The sequence below is a fragment of the Nyctereutes procyonoides genome, unplaced genomic scaffold (genome assembly GCF_905146905.1).
Source record: "Nyctereutes procyonoides isolate TBG_1078 unplaced genomic scaffold, NYPRO_anot_genome, whole genome shotgun sequence".
NCBI classification, from domain to species: domain Eukaryota; kingdom Metazoa; phylum Chordata; class Mammalia; order Carnivora; family Canidae; genus Nyctereutes; species Nyctereutes procyonoides.
In genome coordinates this window covers 84,522,972-84,543,582 of record NW_026575140.1, presented here as the reverse complement: position 1 = coordinate 84,543,582, position 20,611 = coordinate 84,522,972, and the positions used below count along the sequence as shown (strand labels likewise).

Below are 20,611 nucleotides of genomic sequence, written 5' to 3'. Positions count from 1 at the left end.
AAGGCCAGAGGAAGAGGGAAAGGTAACTTAATGGAGGCTGCAAGTATAGGGTCAGAGATAATGAGAGAGAAATAGAAAAGAACCAGATGTGGAAGGCCTTGTCAGACATGTTATGAACTTCACACTTTCCCCTAAAACTTATATAAGGTTGTTTGAAGGGTTTCAAGTATGATATGACAAGATCCCTTGGAAGATCCCTCTGAGTACACTGTAATGGGTGGTTCAGAGTGGGCTACTTTGCAAGCAGAGCAACTACATCACAGTAGTTCCTGGGGAATATGGTAGTAATCTGAGCAAAGACTGGCTTCTCACCAGGGATGGTTCATTTCTGTCTGTAGGCATTGATTTGGTGAGAACTCTCATAACCCTGACCCCATAGAACACTCAAAGGTTTAGGTAGCGACCAGTAGCATGTTCTCTCCTTCTGGACCCAGTGAGCCCCTGCCTAACTTGATCTGCATGTTTGTGATGAAGGAGTGAACAACTCATGGGGCCATAGAGGAAGAGGAGGAGATGGTGTCAGCTAACTATGCACTATTGCCATTCCCTGCTCCCCAAAGAGTTTATGTTCACCCAAGACATTGTTTCTGAACAAAATGAAAGACAGCCAATACTTGCCATTCTAAGAGCTCTTTCTGGACACAGAAGTCATACCCTGGGTCCCTACCCCATACCTCATCTCCCTCACATTCAACCTCCATAACACTTCAGGACATAAATCTTTACAGATTCCTTTCCTGCAAGCCTTGTTATTTCTGAAGCAGCAGCAGTGTGAGGGAAACAAGCATCTGATTTACAAAGTTTGCAAGAGACAAAAAGGGAAGGAGAGACAATACCAATGATGATAATAATAGAGAAAACACAACCAAGAGGAAAACTGCCTAATACTGATATACAACAGTCAATTAAATGTGTCATGTGTGTCTTTAACTTCAGCATAAGTGCAGATGGGGAAGCTATAGATGTATACAGGCTCATTTGCAATTCATTTTCTAGATGAACAACTGGCTCCCGGCCACATTTCCCTGTCCTAGATAACAAACAAACCTAAACTTCTCCAAAGGCTCAGTCTTTGCTATCATATCCAGCATCCTGCTATCACTCCCCACCCCCACCCCCCCACCAATATCCAGGGATTTGAAAAAGAAAAAAAAAATGAAATGATTTGCTCACATTGTCTTTTTTTTTAAAAAGATTTTATTTATTTATTTGAGAGAGAGAGAGAGAGAGAGAGAGAGAGAGAAACAAGCAGGGACAGCAGCAGGTAGAGGGAAAGGAAGAAGCAGACTCCCCATAGAGCAGGGACAGACTCACTCTCAGGACCCTGGGATCAATGACCTGAGCCCAAGGCAGACGCTTAATCAACTGAGCCACCCAGGTGCCCCTATTTACTTTGTCTTGATCAATTTTCTTTTAATTCTATGGAAGAGAGGAATGAAAAAAAAATCAATAGAGTTAGCTGAAGTTACATAATGGATAATGAGTGTCCAATTACAGGATATTTCCCTTTCTAAATAGATTTATTATTATCATTAAAAGCTATTAAATTTGATACTCTAGAGAGCAGTACTGTCCAATAGGAATCAAAAGTGAGCCATACTAATAGTTTAAAATTTTCTAGTAGCCTTATTTAAAAAGTAAAAAGAAACAGGAGAAATTAATTTTAATGCTATATTTTAACCTGATATATAAAAAGTATTATCATTTCAACATGCTATTAATATAAGAATTACTAATGATATATCTTACATACTTTTTCATACTAATGGTCTAATATATCTGGTGTGTAGTTCATGTTTACAGGACATCTCAATTAGAACTAACCATAGTTTAAGGGCTCAGTAGACACATGTGACCAGTGGCTATCATATTAGAAAATGCAGCTCTAAAGATAGTTGGGTAATTGGCTTCTCCAAAGGGTTCTAACTCAAAGCCTAAGGAACATGTATACTTGCTTTCCTATGACCTTTTTCAACAACTGCATGCATGGTTCTGGTGGGACAAAGGGCAGGGATAGGGTGAGAAGAAGAGGAAGGAGATACTGAGCTCAACTCATCCAATCTCTAGGGATGTCCTGGTGTCAACCTCAAACTACCTTGGCAAGAGCCTGCTGTCACAGATGCCACTAAGTCAAAGTCTAGAAAATGGAAACCTAGGGGCAGTGGGGCAGATGAGGCCCAACTCATAGTCCCACTAGGGGCTCTGTAGCACTTTTCTTAGCTAATTCCAGAACTTTCTAGTTTGTGTTTCCTGCTATTGGCCTATAATGATCCTCAAGAAGAATTAAGAGCCTCATAAAAGATGAGAGCTAAGAGAGGTTTTAGAGGTCCTTTGGTGTAATCTCCTCATTTTATAGTCAAGGGCAGCAAGATCCAGAATGTGAAAGACTTGCCAGAGGGGACATAACTGGCTAGAAACATAGCCTCTCTTTACCTTGAGAAATTCAGGCTAGGATCTATTCCCATGCACTGGACAGATGCAAGAATGTGCTCAGCTGGAGCAATCCATCGCTATGTTCTCTAGGCTTTTGAGGGCCCAGTGCATCCAGGAAAAGACAAGTATTGTAATTAGTGCAGGTTGGATTAAAGCACCTGGATGTCCTATGTGTTGAGAAAATCTCAGGATAAAAATCAAGTGTTGGGAGCATTGATATATAGACCAGGGAAGATGAGCAAGTGCAAGGAGACAGAGGTACTAACATGCTCCCCTCCTAGTGTCCCGCACTAATGACCAAATGTCTGAATGGTTCAGATAAAAGACAAGTTGTCAGGCTTGTTAGAATAGCAGGACCCAAGTATATCCCACCTATAAGAAATGTACTCAAATACAAAGAAAATGTACTCAAATATAAAGAAAAAATGTTACTGAAATCAAGATCCCAAAGAGATACCCTTATGCTCCCTGCAGCATTATTCACAGTAGCCAAGTCATGAAAGCAAACTAATGTCCGTGGAAGGAAGAATGGATAAAGAAAATGTAGTACACACCTACAATATACAGTATGCCTACAATAGCATTCAGCCTTAGAAAAGAAGGAAATCCTGTCATTTGTGACCCCATGGATGAAACTGGAGGACGTTATGCTAAGTGAAACAAGCCACACACCGAAGGGCACGGTATCGTGCACATAAGGAATCTAAAATAATCAGACTCATAGGAACAGAGACTACAATGGTGGTTGCCAGAGCCTGTGGGGGAGGGGGAGGAGGAAGCAGGCCGGTAGTAGTCAAAGGGCATAAAGTCTCACTTATATAAGGTGAACAGCACCTAGAGACCTACTATACAGCACAGAGCCTACAGGTAATACTGTATACTTAGAATTTGCTTAGAGAGTAGATCTTAGGCTAAGTGTTCATAAGAATACTGTAACACAGAATAACGATAATGATAATGATAATGATAATGATAATAATAATAATAATAATAATAATAATGTAGAGGGCAGGAGGAAACCTGAAAGTGATAGATGGGTTTATGGCACAGACCAAGGTGATGGTTTCACAGGTATAAACTTCTGTCCAAAAGCATCAAGTCATATACATGAAATATATACAGCTTTTTATATGCCAGTCATAGCTCAATATAATGTTATTTTTAAAAAGGAGACACCTGAGTGGCTCAGTCAGTTGAGCATCTGACTCTTGGTTTTGGCTCAGGTCAGGATCTTGGGGTCATGAGATCAAGCCCCAGCTAGGGCTTTGGGCTCAGGGAGGAGTCTGCTTAGGATTGATTCTCTCTGCCCCTCTCCTTCTACCCCTCCTCCTGCTCATTCACGCACACACTCTCTCTCTAAAATCAATAAATCAATCTTTAAAAAAAATAAAAAAGGAGGTTCAAACTAAAAGCTTGGAGAAATAGATCCCAGGCAGACATTGCTCATGGGAGTGCTGGGCTGGTTATATTAATAACAGACGAAGTAGATTTCAGGACAAAGGACTATTACCAGAGATAAAAAGAGATGTTTCACAATTATAATGGTGCAAATTAGATTTTAAAAATCATAATTCTAAATATCTATGCACCTCACGACAGAGTTCCAAGATCCATTTGGCAAAACCTGACAGACTGAAGAGAGAAATGGTAAATCCACAATTATGGTTGGGGATTGGGAGCTCTTCTCTCAGTGACAGAACAAGTAAACAGAAAATCACTGAGCATGTGGGAGCCCTGAGAGGGCCAGCCACGAACTTGACTGGATTGACATTTTTATTTTTTTATTTTTTATTTTTTTCGGATTGACATTTCTAAAACAATACATCCAACAGTGGCAGGATACACATCCTTTTTTTACTACACATGGAATATTCACCAAGATCAATTATATGTTGGGCTATAAAACATTTCTTAATATATTTAAGAGGGCTGGAATTGCACTATCTGAACACAGAATTGAAATTACAATTTGATAGCAAAGAGGTATTTGAAAAATCCCCCAAATACCTGAAAATTAAACAGCATATTTCTAAAGAATTGATGGGCCCAAAGAAGAAATCACAGAAGAAATTAGAAAAAAAAATTTTTAATTAAATGAAAATGAAAAAATCACATAAAAGTCTGTGGGGATGTTACTAAAGAAGCACTTACAAAGAAATTTAGCTTTAAATACTTATATTGGAAAAGAAGGCGTAATGGACCTACGCTTCCATTTTAAAAGCAAGCAAAGAGCAAATTAAACTCAAAAGGAATAGAAGAAAGGAAACAATAGAAAGTGGAAGTTAAGTGGGGCGCCTGACCGGCAGTCAGAAGAGCATGTAACTCCTTTTTTTTTTTTTTAATATTATTTATTTATTTATTTATTTATTTATTTATTTATTTATTCATAGAGACACAGAGAGAGAGGCGGAGACACAGGCAGAGGGAGAAGCAGGCTCCATGCGGGGAGCCCGATGTGGGACTCGATCCCAGGTCTCTGGGATCACGCCCTGGGCTGAAGGCGGCACTAAACCGCTGAGCCACCCAGGCTGCCCGAGCATGTAACTCCTGATCTTGGGATCATGAGTTCAAACCCCAATTGGGTGTAGGAAAAAAAAAAAAAAACATTAAAAAAAAGTAGAAGTTAATGAAGTACAAAAAAAAAAAATCAAGTGAAACAAGGAGTGATTTGTTTGAAAAGATTAATAAATTGGTAAAATTATAAAATTGGTAAACTTCTGGCTAGAATGGTAAAGAAAAGACATAAATAACCAATATTGGGAATGAAAGAGAGAATATCACGAAAGTACTAGAGATGATACAAGGATAGTGAGATATACTACAAATACTTTTATTGAGATAAATTTAATGACCTAATGACATTAACAAGTTCCTTAAAAAACACCAATCATCAAAATGGACACAAAAGGAAACAGAAAATCTGAATGACTCTGTAACTTTTTTTTAATTTTTATTTATGATAGTCACACACACACACAGAGAGAGAGAGAGAGAGAGAGAGAGAGATGCAGAGACATAGGCAGAGGGAGAAGCAGGCTCCATGCACCGGGAGCCCGACGTGGGATTTGATCCCGGGTCTCCAGGATCGCGCCCTGGGCCAAAGGCAGGCGCTAAACCGCTGCAACCAGGGATCCCGACTCTGTAACTTTTAAATAAGTTGAATGTGTCATTAAAAATCTTCCCGTAATGAAGACCCCAGGCCCACAAAATTTCATCTAAGAATTCAAACAAACGGTTACAGGAAAAATACTATGAATTCAACACAAATTTTTACAGGAAATACAAAAGGTAGGGAACACCTTTCACCTCATTTTAGTCTAATAAATTCAGAATCACCCTGATACCAAAGCCAGACAAAGACAGTACAAGAAAACTGGAGCCGTATTCCTCATGAACATAAACTCAAAAATCCTTAACATTAGAAAATGAAATTCAGAAATATGTGAAAGGAATAATACATCCTTTGCCTGTCCAGACCTCAGTTCCTCTACCTGTAAACCAAAAAGATTGAGCCAGAACAGATTCTTTCTGAAGTCTTTTCTAAGTCTTGGATTTTATGATGTGTTCAGTGATGTGTTCATCTCTTTTCTTTATTTCTTTATTGAGGTATAAACGACATACAACATTATATTTGTTGCAGGTATACAATGTAATGCTTGGATATTTGCACAATGAACACCACAATAAATCTCATTAACACCTGTCACCGTACAGAATTACAGAACCTTTTTTTTCCTAGAATCATCTCTTCTAAAGGGGTTTAGGAGCCACTAGGTGGTACAGTGAGTTAAGCGTCTGACTCTTGGTTTGGGCTCAGGTTATGATCTAAGGGTCGTGAGATCAAGCCTGGCTTCCGGCTCTGTCCTCAGTGTAGAGTCTGCTTGAAATTCTGGCTCCCTCCCCATCATGCTCTCTCTCTGTTTAAAATCAAATCAAATCAAATCAAATCAATCAATCAATCTTTAAAGGGGCTTAGAGTTGCTAAAACTCCAGCTTCTATTAGCCTTGGGGTAAAAGGCAAGTTTAAATGGCATCTAAGAAGGATTTAATACACAAACATATCTCATTTGACTGTGCTTCATTTTATTGCACTTTGCAGATACTGTGGGGTTTTTGTGTTGTTTTGTTTTGACAAATTGTAGGTCTGCGGCAACTCTGCATCGAGAGGGTCTATCAGTGCCATTTTCCCAATAGCATTTGCTCACTTCATGTCTCTGTGTCACATTTTGATAATTCTTGCAATATTCCCAACTTTTTCATCATCACTATATTTGTTATGGTGACCAGGGATCTTCACTGTTGCTACTGTAATGGTTTGGGGGGCACCATAAATCACGCCCATGTCAGATGGTGAACTTAATTGATAAATGTTACATTCTGACCAGCCCACTGAATGGCTATTCTCTCATCTCTTTCCCTCTTCTTGGCCTTCCCTATTTCCTGAGACAATATTGAAATTCAGTCAATTGGTAACCCTCTCATGGCCTCTAAGTGTTTGAGTGAAAAAAAAAAAAAGAGTTATGCGTCTCTCACCTTAAACTGATACCTAGAAATGATTCAGTGTAGTGGGGAAAACATCTTAAAAGCCAAGACAGGCTGAAAGCTAGGCCTCTTGTGTCCCATAGTGCAAGCTATAGAGAAATGGTTCATGAAAGGAAAAGTCTGTCGACAGGTCAGACTTCATTGTTGTCTTATTTTAAGAATTTGCCATGCTCCTCCCTCCCCAAACCTCCAGCAACCACCGCCCTGCAGTGTCAGCAGCTACCAGCATTGAGGCAAGACCCTCCACCAGCAGAGATTACAACTCACAGTGAGCTCAGATGATGGTTGCATTTTTTAGCAATAAAGTATTTTTCAATTAAGGTATTTACATTGGTTTTTAGACATAATGGTCTTGCGCCCTTAAGAGACTACAGTACAACGTAAACACAACTTTTATATGCACTGGGAAACCAAAAAAATTATTTGACTCACTTTATGGCAATATTCTATTTATTGCCAAGGTCTGGAACAGAACCAGCAGTATCTCTGAGGTATACTTGTAAAGTTACAAGGTGGTCCTGTCCCCCATTGACTCAAGTAGCAGGGATTTTTGGTCAGAAGAAGCAGAGTAAAGGATACTGGATGGGAGGGATGTGTTGGGGCTGGGTCCTTGTGCCACTCTACATAAGTAATTCCGCACCCCTTCTAGAGTTCTCCTGGTGCTGAGACAGTACATATATTAGTTGGAACAGCCAGTGACTGCTCTACATTGGGGCTCAACCTGGGTGGTATTCAACTTGAGAGCCAATTATATCCCGACAGAAGTCAAGGGCACCCCCCATAGAACTTATTCCACCAACACTTTGAAAATCAGGGGAGAAAGAAGCCATTTGTGGGGTCATACAAAGAACACACCGGAAGTTAAGTTTCCTATGTTCCAACACTGCACCTAAGTGTGAAATTCCAAAATAGGATAACAAACTGGAGCTATAAAAATATAATTGTTATGTTTGTGTTTAAATTGAGGACTTAAGGAATTGCAGACAGGAAAAGGGTCATTTTCTTGCAACTGGTCGACCATCTAATATAAGGAAATGCCAAGTCCAGTGCAGAGTACTGTGGACGGTCATCGTAGGGCCCCGAATAGGGTTACCAGGCAAGGCAGTGCCAGGAGGAAGAAAGGAGAGGATCTTGACAAAGCTGGGAACCACCAGGCTGAATTTCACCAGCTCCTTCATGAGCTCAACCCCAGGACCCCGAGATCATGACCTGAGCTGAAGGCAGATGCTTAACCCACTCAGCCACCCAAGTGTCCCGAGATAATCTTAATTTTTAAAGGATAGTATATTATATATAATTCTCTAGTTGTATGGAGCTAGTCATTTTCATCTAACCCTTTGTGCTGTATTTATAAAGCCTTGAGTAAAAGGCCCCCATCGGATATTCTGAGTCTTGGTCACATAGACCCCAAATCATTTATTGCAGTCAAAATTTTAGTGCTTTGAGAGGCACCTGGGTGGCTTAGTCAGTTTTCTCTTCATTTTTAAGTTTTCTCTTCATCTTTGGTGAGATTTTTTCATCTTTGATGCCCTTTAAAATCATTACTAAATGTTTTAGTATCTCCTTTTACTTACCCTATTTGGAACTTGGTATATTTCTTTAATCCAGGGTCTTATGTTTATCTTCAATACTGGGAAATTCTCAGCCATTATGGCCTTGAACATTCCCTCCCTCCCTTTGTTCTCTACATCATGCTCTTGTATCTCTCCGTTTTGCTTTCTGGAATGCCTAATAGATGTGTATTTCACCTGTTCATCCTAGTCGCCAAATCCCAACTGTCCTTTTGTATTTCACTCTTCAAAAAAAAAAATATTTATTTGAGAGAGAGAAAGAGAGAGAGAGGGCATGACTGGGGCGGGGAGGGGCAGAGGGAGAGGGAGAACCAGACTCCCTGCTCAGCAGGGAGCCCTGATGATGTGGGGCTGGATCCCAGGACCCCGGATTCATGACCTGAGCTGAAGGCAGACACTTAACTGACTGAGCACCCAAGTGCCCTGTTGTATCTCCCTGCTGATCCCTATTCCATCTCTTATCCCTGTCTCTGTAATTTCAATTACCCTTCTCTTCTCCAGGCATCTTTAGCTGTGTCTCATTGACTATGGATTTTAAAAATCTCAGGCACACAGAATTAGATTGATGTTAATCCTTGGCTCATTACATATTGTCTTCATTTGTTAATACACGGCCCTCCTTGGCTTGTTGAGGTATGTATCTTTTCATTAATAACATACAAAAAAAAACCCCAAAGGCATTAAAATGTCAGCAATAACTTAAATCTACTTCCATCTACTTTTGTCCCAGTGCTTTTCCTCTCCTCCAAGGAAATCACCACCCTGAACCTTGTGCTTATTCTCTACCTACAAGTTTTTAAAATCATATTTTAAGAATATATGGATTCCTAGAAAGCACATTATTCCTTTTTTTTAAAGGGTGTAACTTTATAAAAATGGTTCTATGCTAAAATTGTCTTCTGGGACTTACTTTGTCACAATTGTATTGTTGAGATTCATGCGTACTGCTGCATGTAGCTTCATTTGTTTTGACTGCACCATAATGTCCCATTGTGTCATCAGGTGATTATGTCATAGTTTATTTATCCACTCTTTGGTCAACAAGCATTTGGGCAGTTTCCAGGTTTTTGCTATTACAAACAGCACTATGGTAAACATCACCATTCACATCTCTTGCATTTCTCCTGCTTATGTTCCAAGAAATGGAATTACTGAGACATAAAATATGGGAATGCTCAGCTTTCAAGATAATGGCACAGTCTTTCCTACGTGATTGTACCAAAGAAATCTACTTTTTAACCTGTCCATTGAGTTCTTTTTAGTTTTCAGGGACCATATTTTTTACTTGTAAAAGTATCATGTAGTTCTTTATTGAATTTATCTTTATATTTCCAAACTGTCTTCTGCTGTGATTATAGCCTCCATTTCTTCATTGATCTATCTGATCAGTTTAAACAACCATATATCGCCATCTTTTTCAAGCTGTGTAATTATTCCAGTTCTTGAATCAACACCCCTATACACTCCCTCACCCCACGGTTGTTTGTTTCTTCATGTGCTTTATAAATTTTGATTATGAACTTATCATTAGCATAGCTTTTTTTCCCCCTGGGGGAATCCTATCTAATCTGGCTTCAGTACTTCTACAAAGTGGCTTTTTAATTACTTCTACTGGAGCCACAGGGATTTCAATGGTGTAGAATGTAGTTTTTGTTTGTTTAGAGACAGAGAGCATGAGCATGCACATGGGTGAGGGTGGGGTGCAGAGGGAGAGGGAAGGAGAGCATACCAAGCAGGCTCCACGCCCAGCACAGAGCCGGATGTTGGGCTTGATCCCAGGACCCTGAGATCATGACCTGAACTGACATCAAGAGTTGGATGCCTAACTGACTGAGACACCCTGGTGCCCTGAAAGTATGTTTTATGTTATGCTAATATCTAGGTTTGGGGTTTCCATCTGTATATATAGGACACATCTAGATCTCACACCTGTCACAGCACAGGCCTGGAGTCTTGCCTTCTCATGGATGATTGTTTGTTTGTTTGTTTGTTTGAACTCCAGAAAGCCTCCACGGGATGACAAAGTTCCTTGCTACTTCCAAGGTTGATGGATGAAATTTCCCTAGTTTCCTTTCCAGGGACTGGGAAGCCCTTTGGGTCACTGAGGCCTTTATGGTGTGTGTGGGGGGGTGTGGGGGATTCAATTGTAGTTTCCAAATGTACGCATGCTCAAGACCAGTTAATCAATACGAGTGTAAACATGAAAAACTGGTCCACAGTCCCTCGAGCCTAAATGCAGGCCTGAAGAACCTCTTGGGCCATTATGACAGCAGCTCCTACTTCCCCCTCTCTCTGGGTTTGAGTTCTTTCTCTTCGTTTGTTTAGCTAGCATTTCCATGCATAGAGGAAATAAGAGGGAGTGCCCAAGTCAGGGTAGGCAAGCTTGTTGCTAGAAATTCTACTGGTATATTTTATTCAAGTACTCATATCCTTCGTCCTTGAACTGTTGCTAATTGATTAACTTTAGGTCTCTCACGCTGAGGGCAAACGCCTCGAAGGGCAGGCACATTTTATTCATCTTTGTCTTCTGCATGCCCATGACTTTTGCACCAACATGTTACCACAGAATACACACCCAAATATAATTGTGAAATGCAGACATAACGAACAAGGTAATGAATGAATGCCACCTGGCATCATCACCTTCATGCACTCCACGTTCGCTTTCCAATAAACTCCCATTTCTACATTTTATTCAAAGGAGCTTTAAGGTCTAATAAGGCAGAGGCTTGTGAAGGTCACGGAAGAGCAGTCAAGGAGCGGGGCTGAGAATCTGGGAATCCTGAGCCCTAGAGAGCTGACAACCTGTTGTCTCTGTGCTCCAGGGAGTGTGAGAGAACAAGACGGCTGCCACCTGGAGGCGTGAGCTGTGCATTTTACAGGATTTGTACACCCACTTTTTTGTTTCGGACTGAGCCAGGGCTTGTGAAATTTGGGGAGTGGGAACATCTCCAAGAAAGTGGCAGAACACAGGTGGCTTTTGTGCAAACTCTCTTTCTCAGTCCTGCCAGAACTTAACTTGCTCCACCTGCATTATTCCTGCCTTTCCAGTCACAATGGGGACATTTAGCAGCACAGAGCTGATGTTGGAAGGGAGTGCTGTGTGGTGTCCACTTGCGTGCACATGTGCCCGTGTGCATGATGGGCTACAGCCCTTGTCCTTGGGAAAGGAAGCCCAGCAGCCCCTGAGTAAGCCTGCCTCCGCGCTTATCCCGCATAGGGAAGCAGTTCTGTGCCCACCTCCCCCACTGAATGTGGGCTGCCTGAAAATGGGAATTTTGTCGACATCGTCTTTTACCCTCTGTGCCAAGAGAGGAAATGTGTCCTGAATCAGATGATCAAAGAGGAAACATGAGACAAGATGCCCCCAGAGTCCAGCTGCTTTTCTGGGCCAGGATCTGTATCTCTCGTGTCGGCCCAAATCTCTGAGGATGAAGGGTCCCCTTGCCCCTCTTTCCGGCAACAAGGGCAGACACCAAGGCAACCCGTGTCCCTCCTCGCCTGGCCCAATTCTCTATCAGCTTTGGCTTCTACTTATGAATGTGATAACAAAAACATTTCCTTGCATGATGACAAATTATTACTTTGACTACAGAAGGGATGTTCCTTCAGAGTTTTAGCAATGAGAGGAAATATAAAATTATTTTAACATGTCCATTAAAGATGTGTAAGTGTCCAAAAGAAAAGTCTTCGGTAGGCCTGTCCCCACCTTTGAGAGTTAGAACCAGTTTGTGGCTTCTTCACCAAGTGTGTGGCAATGGTGTCCCCAAATAGCTTGGGGTGATGAAAGAAATCAGCGTGGAGAGACACCTCCCTATTTGTCTTCTCAGCCTTGGGAGTGGGCCCCAGTAGGGCTTTGCCCCAACCCTGGCCTCTCTCTGCCCAGGGCTATGAGGTACTCAGAGTTGTTACATTCTGAGTGTGTGAAAAGCGCAAAGGGAATATGAGTCAGAGAAATAATTCCTAGGGCCAACCTCACCCTAGAATTGTTTCATTCGAATGGGGAGCTAGAGATGGGGGAACAAGCCCTTTGCCAAAGTCTCCACACTGTTCCGACTTGCCTTTGACTTCAGGCCTCAGCAAACACTGACACAGGGCTGACAAACTGAGAAGGGCTTGATTCACAGAGCACTCCTCCGTCCCAAGGACAGCAAACACTACGTAGAGGTTCTAAAGCGCTTACACACACTGTGAGCTGACCCTGAGCCTCTCACTGCCTAGGACCCTGGAGGAAATTTCCAATGGGCAACGTGCCCTATTAAGAGGCAGGACAGAGAAAAAGCTTCTTCTGTACAGATGCCATTAGGAAAGTCGGATGCAGGGCCAAGTCGGGTGCTGTGTTCTTCAAGGCAGGAATCTTGAGGTCACTGGGGGAATTTCATAATAGCTCCTGCTCGCCGTCAACCAGCTTCAGGGGGCTCCCATCACTAGTGGGGTTATATCGTTTGATGACACGAGCATGGAGAGTCCCTCTGATTTTGATAGCCTGGCCCTGATGGCACAAACATCTGGAGTTTTTATGACTGTTTCTCAGACAGTCTGGCTAAACGAACACAGCCCTCTCCCACTTCCCTGGAACACCACGGTGGGCCACATGTTTTCCTCTCGGTGGCGACTCCAGACTTTCTACAGAAGAGGGTCATAGGGGCACCAACTTTGGAAGCGGAGGCTGGGGAATCTGTCCTAAACCTGGGCTTTCATGAACCACGTGATCAGCTGGCTGGAAGTGATCACCAGAAAGGAAACAAACATAAAAGCACAATTACAGAAAAAAATATATACTTTGTTTACACCAGTGAGATACTCTTTGGTTTATGCGAACATAAAATCTGGAATTTATTTTTTCTTTCTTAATTTTTTTTTATTTTTAATTTTTTTTTAAATTATTTATTTATGATAGTCACACAGAGAGAGAGAGAGGCAGAGACACCGGCAGAGGGAGAAGCAGGCTCCACGCACTGGGAGCCCGACGTGGGACTCGATCCTGGGTCTCCAGGATCGCGCCCTGGGCCAAAGGCAGGTGCCAAACTGCTGCGCCACCCAGTGATCCCTAATTTTTCTTTCTTATATTTAGCCAATTATTCCAGTTGTATAGCATTTGTTTCTGCTTAGTTTCTTTCTTCTAGATTATTCCGTGACCTTTCTGGCCTGGTAATTTAAAATACATACCTTGTGATTATTTATTTAGCTGAAATTTTATTTATTTATTTGCTGACCTAACTTGTTGGGACTTTGGACAGGGTTGATGCAGATGGGTGTGGGGTAGGTAATACTGGCCCTGCCCATATTCCTTGGCTCCTTGGGTCCCTAGAAGGAATGCTGTTGCTTTGGAATTAGACTGACTATATACCTGTAGTAAAACACAAAGATCAGATGGAATCCAAACATGGAGACTTTCACCAACAAAGAGAGCAAGTCACTACTCCTCTCTGAGTTTCAAGATCCTATAAAAGGAAGAGGTTGGCCCAGATGACTCAGGTCTCTTGTTGCTGGTTCTATCTAGCTATCCACCATCCATCCTCAGCAGATTGGGTTACGGGGCCTATTTTCATCTCTCCCATCTATTTACTATAATCCCAGCATGATTTCTTTCATGCTTCCCTGATCTCACCTTTCCCAGTTGCAAAATAGGGACTCGTATTAGCCTCTCTTCTACTCACAAGCATCTCAAGGAATCTCAGCCTGTCTGACAAGAAAGGTGATTTGGCTCATCCCTTCCCGAAGAAACTCCAGAGGTCAACCAAATCTAGGGAGAAAGACCTACACAAACACAGCCAGATACTTCCTCTCTTGGAACGAGGAATACAAAGGAGAGGAGAATAGCTCAAATATGGGACGACCTAAGACAGCCTGGACCACAACACTGGCACCAGGGCTCCAATCCCTGTCCACGGGACTTGGTCACTCTCACATTTACAGAGGGTTAGAGCAGGAAGGCCTGCCGTGATCATCTCACAGCCACAATTCTGAAGGATGATATGAGCTGTGATCAACCTTTATTAAGCCCGAGAACATCTTTTTCATTCAACAGTTAATCCAAAGAGAACCTGTAATGTGCACAAATTCAGAGCCAAATCGGATGAAATAAACTCTTCCTTCTAAGAGTTTATGGTCTAAATTAAGCAGCACAGACTCACAATGGGGAAACAAAGCCTTCAGGAGCAACGAGTCCAATACTGACACCAATGACATCCTGGTCCCAGGCCAGGGGGTCTGATGTACTCAGGATGGGGTAAGAGCTTTGAGTTTTAGATACGGGGAAGTGCTTTCTGCAGGAAAAACCTCTATGTCCTGGCAGTCAGGACTTTCCAGTTAGGAGGTTTCCATACTGGAGAGAATTCCAGGAAGTCAAGGGGTCGATGTGACATGACCCTGGGAGGACAAGAGATGGTGCGAGGAAGATGTTGAAGGCAGAGTGAGCCAGCTCATCTAAGGAGGACCAACATTTTCTAGAGCTTTAAAGTACATGATCACCTGAATTAGAAGCTTTTAAGTTGACTTGTTTTCTCTCATTATTCAGTTGTCTCTGGAAATCTCACCTCCTGCCCGACCCCTTCCCAGGATGTGTCCAACCCGACCCAGTATCTTCACCTTCTACCTATGGTGTTAGAACTCAAATGGATGTTTGCTCTCTCCATCTATGTTCACACTGGCCTGTGGCACATATTTTCATGGAGTAGTAAATTATGCCACTGTGTTCTCTCAGCAGGCAGACAATACACACCACATAGCCGAAGCATGTCAGAGTGGGAAGAAGGGCTCACTACTGTAGCCCACTCATTTCACAGATGAGAACCTGGAAGTTACTGGAGACTCTGTAAAACTTGCCTCGTCAGTGACTTTGGGGAATGCGAAGCGCAGTGCTGTCATTCTGTGGCTTGGGTTTGGGACCTGCCTTCCTGCTGCGCTCCGTCTTGGCCTCCACCATCCCTGTCCCTGGCACCCCCACCCCCCACCCTGTGGGCGCCCAGACCCTTCCTTTTTGGCTCCAGCATGAAGGCAGCAGAGTAGGGGGAAAGACTGGACTCCAGCAGAGAAAGTGGGGGGTAGGGGCGAGGGAGAGAGAAAGAAGAAGAAAAGAAAGGCTACAGACCAATGATAATCGCCCTGTGCACACAGAGTGGGAGTGATCACCTTGATTACACCACTTCTACAGACAATTCATGATTCAGAAGTGCTTCGACCAAGGCAGCCACCTTGGGAGACTACCATGAATTTGGATCTCTGTGTTGCAGCATGCTTAGGTAGCAAGGAAGAAGCTCTTTAACTCAAACATATTCTAACTACTTAGTCTCTTAGAGCTCCCCCCCCCCCTTCTCTTAATGGAAAGTACATTTCTCCCCTAGAGGCTTCTATTCAACTGTAGCTGCAAAAGAATGAGTTCTGGACTCAGGACCAACCCAATAATGCCTATTAACAAGTCTAGCTATAATTCCAGGCCAGGTAAGGAGAGTTCTTGACACTGTGAAATGATAGGATAGGAGGGAAAGTGGGAAATTTCAGTGCAAGGTTAGGTTGTGTGTCCTAAAAGCAAAGTTTTTAAAGAAAGCATGCCTAGCATAAGACTGGGTGTGAGGGAGCAGCTAGTGCTTACGGGGCGGCAGCTCAGAAAACAAAACACAGAATTCAAATTTGAAATGCACTAACATTTGTGCACTAGCAACTCAAAGTTCTATTTAAAGATTTTTTAAAAAAAGATTGTATTTATTCATCCATGAGAGACACACAGAGAGAGAGAGGCAGAGACACAGGCAGAGGGAGAAGCAGGCTCCATGTGGGGAGCCCGAAGTGGGACTCGATCCCAGGACCCCGGGGTCACGACCCGAGCCAAAGGCAGATGACACTCAACTGCTGAGCCACCCGGGCGCCCCTCTATTTAAAGATTCTTACGACAATGTAAGATTTCCTAGAAAAATGCAATTTCACTTTCTAGTCATTGTGGCAAATATAACAGAAATCATTAAAAAGATATTAAAGGTTTAACGTTATTATGCTACAGCGATTGGCTTCTACATTGCCCTGGTTGGTGTCTATGCATTTCGTGAAGTGTTGTACTGACTCGTGTACAGATACATAATTTGTATTTAGTTCGTTGTTGCACTTGTGATTATTTGCTATAAGAAGTTGGTCATTTGGTGGTTGGCAATGCATGTGGCTTAGTTTCTACTGGAAAATCTGATTCAGCTTACATCATTTTGACTTGTAGCACCTTTGCCAGGAATGAATTCTAGGAGTGCAAGACAGCCCTGTTTTTTCCCCAGGTCTGTAGAGGCCTGTTGGTTTTAATGGGTTATGTGCAGGACACAAGGATGTGACTCATCTATCCACTTAACAGTCATAGAAAAGTACACAAACAACTCAGCCTCAGCCATAATACTCATTGTATGGACCATAGTGAATGTGCACTCCCACTGAGTTTTTGTGATTTTACAGGAACTGGGGCATGGGTGCCCCGTGAACAAACAAAATATCCATTAGGTTCAATATCATCGATGTCGTTAACGTGACTGTAGTGAACTGTTTCCAGAGGACGAGTGTGCTGAACCATGTGTTGTGACCTTGAACATCACTGTCACCCCATTCTGATGTCTTCCTGCCTTGGAGAAGAGAAGCTGGTAGCTCCATTTCCCAGAATCTTCTCTACATGGTTCCAAGAGAGATCTTCCAGGGAGAGGCTCTTAGGTGAGGAAGGGGGAAGACTGAGATCTTTATTCCTCAGAGGCAGATGTGAACAGATGCACAGAGAAATGTAAACAGCTTTCAGATGGACTTTTTTGAGAATGGTCTATACTGTGCTACCGGCTTAAATAGTTGGTGGGAGCCCCTAATAGACTCACAGTTTTTGGAGTTTCCCAGGTGACATTACCAATAGCTCCTTGATCTTTGCTTCCTCGATGGTTGTGGAAATTTTTTTTTATCTTAAAACTCATAATACTCATAATACACAGAGTAGCTTCCATTTTCCTGATAAACTGCAGACCGCTATAGTTAAGTAATTATTAAGTAATTTAATACACGATGAGGAAAACAGGATGGAGAGAAGTATACTGTGTTATGGGAATGCCTGTGAAGGGATGAAAAAAATGAAATGAAAAAAAAATGAAAGAAAATCTCAAAATTGGAGGGCAGGAGAAGAGAGACTCCCTGAGTGGTCTCCAAGCTGAGGCTGGATGGATAAAAGGGAGTTAGGTGGTCAAAGTGCATGGAGTGGAGGAGATGGGGGTCATGTTCAACCTGTGCAAAGACCCAGAGGCCAGAGGGAGTTCAGGGAGGGTTTTGATAGGTGCCCCATTGTGGGGGCAGGCGGGAGGCGGGTGGGAAGCCCTATGAGCAATGGGGAGATAATGCAGACTTTCAAATTGTCAAGTGACATTATCAGGTTTATTTATTTATTTATTTATTAAATATTTATTTATTTATTTATTTATTTATTTATTTATTTATCCATGAGAGACAGAGACAGACAGAGAGAGAGGCAGAGACACAGGCAGCAGGAGAAGCAGGCTCCATACAGGGAGCCCGATGTGGGACTCAATCCCAGGTCCCCAGGATCACACCCTGGGCCGAAGGGAGGCTCTAAACCGCTGAGCCACCCAGGCATCCCCAGGATCAGGCTTAGTATTCCAAGCAATCACTCTGGCTACAGGATCCAGAATGGATTTCAAGAGAGCAAGACTGAAGGCGGGGACACCAAACTAGGAGGCCATGCAGCTTTCCCTAGCCTGGACCTGGCCACGGGCAGTGGAGCTGGAGAGAAGGTCACAGATGCAAGAAATGTTTAGTACATGACCGGCGGAGGGCTTAGGGGATGGAAGAAGTTGAGGATGATTCATTTCACACATAGGGAGACTGAAGCTCAGAGGGGTCACGCAGCTTACCTAAGGTCACACAGCTTGGAAGCAGAGGAGTCAAGATCCAAGCCTCAATGTGTCTAGCTCTGGAGCTTTGGCTGTTAGCTCTAGGCTCCATAGCATACAAATCAGAACACAGTCACAGCCGTTCAACTGAAAAAAAAAATTAGCACGAGGTACTTGTGGCACACACAATTACTGTTCTATATTCATATGCCAGTGGTTCCACTGGGCTCTCTTCATCTCTTCTTTGATACTGTATTATTTCCTAGGTGCTTTAATGTATTTTCATGTTTTTTCCTCTACATTTGTGTAAACGTTGTTGTAATTAAAGGAAAAGGAAGGGTTAAATAGGATTTCTTCCCCCTCCCTACAATTTTAGTTTCTGTTTAAAGTAAAACCGAAAGGCACTTCTGTTTTACTTTTGGAAGTATATAAATCTGCAACTCTGAAAGTTCTAGGGGCTAAAAGCCATGACCAGCTGTCGTATTTTGTTTGCCAAAATGACTAAGATGATGCATAAGGTTGGGAAAGCTGTAAAATAATTATCGCATATTGCTCCCAAACACCCACCTCTTCTATTATATTTTAGGTGTTCTAAACGAGTCCGAAACAGTCGGAAACAAATACTGACTTGCCCACGATTCTCCCTTCTGTTCACGGCTGTCTCAAGTCTCCATCTCCAGAACAAACCTCTCTGCTGAGTTCCAGACACCAGAGGACATCCCCAGACTAATGACTCAGGCTCCTTAGACTTTCTACACTCCAACAATCTCGATTCCCCATTGTGCTTTTCTTTCTCAAATCCGCATCAACCAAGTTGACAAAACCAGACACTGGGAAGTTATTCTAGATTCCTTTCTCCCCGATTCCTCACATCGGCTCAACCACTAAAGCCTGATGATTCCAACTCTTCGGTATCTTTCCTCTCCACTTCCAAGACGGCTGCCTTAGCACAGGCCAGCGTTTCCAAATGTCTGGCATGATGATTTTTGTGGTGCAGACACAAGAAATCTGAATTTCTGAAATCATGTTAGTCTATAGTTTTCATACCCCCTTAAGTATTTTTAAATAATAAAGATTGGCCACCATAATAAACAATGTGTAGTTTTTCTGTCATAGGGTTAGAATAAGCATTTGAAAGGTTTTCTGTAAAGAAGAAAAAGATATAATAATAAATGCTTGGTTATTACTATTATGAGCCAAAATATTGCGATCAAATTACATAATTCAATAACATGAAAAACAACCTCTGCTTAATGTAGACACTTGATGATGACTAGAAGATAAAATAATGAGAAGATAAAATTAGAAGGGAATATTAACCCCAAAGAAATGCTGAGTAATGATTTTATGTTTTTTTAAAGTTATTTAAATTCCAGCTACTTAACACACAGTGTAATACTAGTTGCAGGTGTACAATATAATGATTCATCACTTCCATACAACACCCAATGCTCATCACAAGTGCCGTCTTCACTCCCCATCACCTACTTCGCCCATCCTCCTACCATCTCCCACCTCCCCTCTGGTGACCATCAGTTTGTTTTCTACAGTTAAAAGTCAGTTTTATGGTTTGCCTCTCTCTTTTTTTTTTTTCCACCTATGTTCACCTGTTTTGTTTCTTAAATTCCACATAGGAATGAAATCATATGGTATCTGTCTCTCTCTGATTTATTTCACTTAGCATAATACTCTTTAGCTCCATCCATGTCATTGCAAATGGCAAGATTCCATTCTTTTTGTTGGCCAAGTAATATTCCATTGTATGTAGATACATCACCTCTTTTATGAAGATCCATTCATCAATCAATGGACATTTGGACTCTTTCTATAGTTTGGCTATTGCTGATAACGCTGCTATAAACATTGGGGTGCATCTATCCCTTCGAATCAGTATGCTTTTATGCTTTGGGTAAATACCCAGTAGTGCAATTGCTGCGTCATAGGGTAGTTCTATTTTAACTTTTTGTGGAACCTCCATACTGACTTCCAGAGTGGCTGTACCAGTTTGCATTCCCACCAACAATGTAAGACGGTTCCCCTTTCTCCACAACTATTGTTTCCTATGTTGTTAATTTTAGCTATGAGTAATAATTTTAAATCATTGATTTTAGAATCATTTTAAAAATGGAAAGATAGGGATCCCTGGGTGGCGCAGCGGTTTGGCCTGCCTTTGGCCCAGGGCGCGATCCTGGAGACCTGGGATGGAAT

At 42.2% G+C, this 20,611-nt stretch overlaps 1 long non-coding RNA gene across 1 annotated transcript in view; it reads left to right on the top strand.

The window, feature by feature from the left end:
- The window catches only part of LOC129496824 (uncharacterized), a 33,253-nt gene extending 13,773 nt beyond the window's left edge, over positions 1–19,480 (top strand). The window contains exons 2-3 of the long non-coding RNA XR_008661858.1: positions 16,980–17,228; positions 18,990–19,480. This is a non-coding gene — a long non-coding RNA (uncharacterized LOC129496824). The remainder of the gene's footprint in view (positions 1–16,979; positions 17,229–18,989) is intronic.
- The last annotated feature ends 1,131 nt before the right edge of the window (positions 19,481–20,611 follow it).